This window comes from Sciurus carolinensis, chromosome 8, assembly GCF_902686445.1.
Source record: "Sciurus carolinensis chromosome 8, mSciCar1.2, whole genome shotgun sequence".
Taxonomy (NCBI): domain Eukaryota; kingdom Metazoa; phylum Chordata; class Mammalia; order Rodentia; family Sciuridae; genus Sciurus; species Sciurus carolinensis.
Window position 1 is genome coordinate 110,821,575 of NC_062220.1, and position 3,388 is coordinate 110,824,962.

The 3,388-nt window shown below is 40.2% G+C and overlaps 1 pseudogene; it reads left to right on the forward strand.

Annotated features, from left to right (window-relative positions):
- The first annotated feature begins 1,096 nt into the window (after positions 1 to 1,096).
- LOC124991392 (serine/threonine-protein kinase PAK 3-like) lies at positions 1,097 to 2,756 on the forward strand (annotated as a pseudogene).
- The last annotated feature ends 632 nt before the right edge of the window (positions 2,757 to 3,388 follow it).

The following is a 3,388-nucleotide window of genomic DNA, read 5'->3' on the forward strand; positions in this document are numbered from 1 at the left end:
TATCCCACTACTTTACTAAATTCACTTATGAGTTCTAAGAGTTTTCTGGTGGAATTTCCTGGTTCCTCTAAGTATATAATCATATCATCAGCAAATAGGGATAGTTTGAGTTCTTCTTTTCCTATTCATATCCCTTTAATTTCTTTGGTCTGTCTATTTGCTCTGGCTAGAGTTTCAAGGACAATGTTGAATGGAAGTGGTGAAAGAGGGCATCCCTGCCTTTTTCCAGTTTTTAGGGGGAATGCTTTCAGTTTTTCATCATTTAATATGATATTGGCCATGGGCTTAGCTAGATGGCCTTTACAATGTTAAGGAATGTTCCCACTATCCCTATTTTTTCTAGTGTTTTGAGCATGAAGGGGTGCTGTATTTTATCAAATGCTTTTTCTTCATTACGACTCACCTGGCAGGTCCGAGTTGGTTCTGAGTCTCTCAAAACCTCATCTTCTTGAATCCAGAGTCCTGGAGCACCAGGAAATGCATTCACCCTCTAGTCCGCCATCTTGAAAACCCCTGCTATTCACTTCCTTTTAATAAAATAGTTCCTTATATTTACTTCAGATAATGAACTATTGAGTTATTTCTATGTTTACTTTAGATAATAAACTATTAAGAATTATTTTATGCTTTGTGTTTATTAATTTATTTTCTATATTTCTGACTTCTTTAATTGATAGAAATTTTCTTCATCAAAACTTTATACAGTTCTGTCTCTTCCTCGTGTGATATGCTGAGCCACTTCTGTTTGCTACACTCTGCCATGATCTTCAGCTTCACCTGGAGCATCAACCTCACCAAGGAATGGATCCAGCTGTCTGTGGACTGAGACCTCTGAAACCCCCAGCAATCCAGCCCATCTGAGCTCATTTTGAATCTCAGTTTTGTTCTTCAACCCTGCCAGCTTTGAGTCATCTTCAGACGTGGTTTCCTCCAAGAAAGACAAGCTGAATCCTTCATCTTGTGGCAGCTGGTGTGTCAGTACTAAGTCTGTCAGAGCTGAAGTCATCCCATCCCCATCTCATGGGCAGGGCCCAACTGTACTGAGGTCCTGCAGAAGTGGCTGTGTGAAGAGCTGTGAAATAAGTTGTAAATGAAAATGTCTGATGGTCTGGATAATGAAGAAAAGCCCCCAGCTCCCCCATTGAAGATGAATAGTAACAACAGGCATTCTTCAGCACTCAACCACAGCTCCAAACCACTTTCCATGGCTCCCAAAGAGAAGAATAATAAAGTCAGACTTCGTTCTATCTTCCCAGGAGAAGGGGATAAAACTGATAAGAAAGAGAAAGAGCACCCAGAGATCTCTCTTCCTTCAGACTTCGAGCATACGATTCATGTGGGGTTTGATGCAGTCACCTGGGAATTCACTGGAATTGCTGAGCAATGCGCATGATTACTCGAAACCGCCAACCTAACAAAACTGGAACAGAAGAAGAACCCACAATCCATTCTAGATGTTCTTACATTCTGTGATTCCAAAGAAACAATCAACAACCAGAAATACATGAGCTTTACTCAGGAGATAAAAGTGTATTTGGGTACACAGCTGCACATCCTTTGAGTACAAAAACAGCATCTGGGCCTCCTTTAGTTCTTCCTGTATCTGAAGAAGAAAAGGAGGAAGAAGAAGATGACAATGAGCCCCCACCAGTTATTGCACCAAGACCAGAGCATACAAAATCAATCTCTGCTCATTCTGTGGTTGAATCTATTGCTTCACCAGCAGCACCAAATAAAGAAGTCACACCACCATCTGCTGAGAATGCCAATTCTAGTTCTTTGTACAGGAATACAGATCCACAAAGGAAAAAAATCCAAGATGATAGATGAGGAGATCCTAGAGAAGCAAAGAAACATTGTGAGTGTTGGGGACCCAAAGAAAAAGTACACAAGATTTGAAAAAAATTGTCAAGGGGCATCAGGTACTGTTTATACAGCACTTGGCATTGCAACAGGACAAGAAGTGGCCATAAAGCAGATGAACCTCCAACAACAACTCCCAAAAGAATCAATTACTAATGAAATTCTGGTCATGAGGGAAAATAAGAATCCCAATACTGTTAATTATTTAGATCTCTATTTAGTGGGAGATAAACTATGGGTAGTCATGGAATACTATGGCTGATGGCTCTTTTGACTGATGTAGTCACAGAGACCTGTATGACTGAAGGACAGATAGCAGCTATTGGCAGAGAGTGCCTCCAAGCTTTGGATTTCTTGCACTCAAACTAAGGTATCCATGGAGACATAAAGAGTGACAATATACTCCTTGGGATGGATGGCTCTGTTAAATTGACTGATTTTGGGTACTGTGCCCTTATCACTCCTGAGAAATGTAAACAAAGCACCATGATGGGAACCCCCTTTTGGATGGCACCTGAGGTGGTGACTCAGAAAGCTTATGATCTGAAAGTTCATATCTGGTCTCTAGGAATTATGGCAATTGAAATGTGGAAGGTGAACTACCTTACCTTAATGAAAATCCACTCAGGGCATTATGTCTGATAGCCACTAATGGAACCCCAGAGCTCCAGAATCCTGAGATACTGTCAGCTGTATTCCCTGACTTTTTAAATCGCTGTCTTGAGATGGATGTGGATAGGTGAGGATCTGTCCAGGAGCTTTTGCAGCACCCATTTTTAAAACTAGTCAAGCCTCTCTCCAACCTGATTCCTCTGATTATTGCTGCAAAGGAAGTGATTAAGAATAGAAGCCGGCAAGACTGCATGCCTTACCCCTCACCGTCTCCCTCATGAGTAAGACTGAAATAAAACCCTGCTGCAGGAAAGATGAAAGAAAAGATAGTCAAATAGGGTGGGGGTTCTTTAACTTTCAAATGAATAGAAACTTCTTATAAGCCTTTTTCCTACTCCCTCAGATTATGTAATTTATTTGTAAGCCTGAATCGCAGCCCAAACAGGGCAGCGATGCCAAAGTGGTCATCAAGTGGTCACTCCCACGGTGAAGTGAAAGAGCCAGTAGTGAATCCCCTCATTTTGTGCCGAAGAAATAGATTTCTCAAAGATGCACATTCCCTCTTCCTAGTGTTGTGTTTGTTTTTAAATTAAAGTGTGGTCCCTCTTACATTCAAACCTCCTTCAAAACCCCTTACCCAATGTGATGTTTTTCACTTGCATTGTCATTAGATGTTCAAAAAAAAAAAATAAAAAGATGTCAAAATGTTTTTCAAAAAACAACAAAAACAAAACAACAACAACAACAACAACAACAAAAATAGAGCAAGTACTGTGTGAACATGTGGAAATCCATTCCCTAATACAGTTGCAATTTTTTATTCTTCTACAGTGGTGGCTTGGTTTGTGTACCTATTTTTCTGTATTTGTATTGGAAAAGGTTTCTTTTAAGACATTTTCCAAAAGTAGAGAGG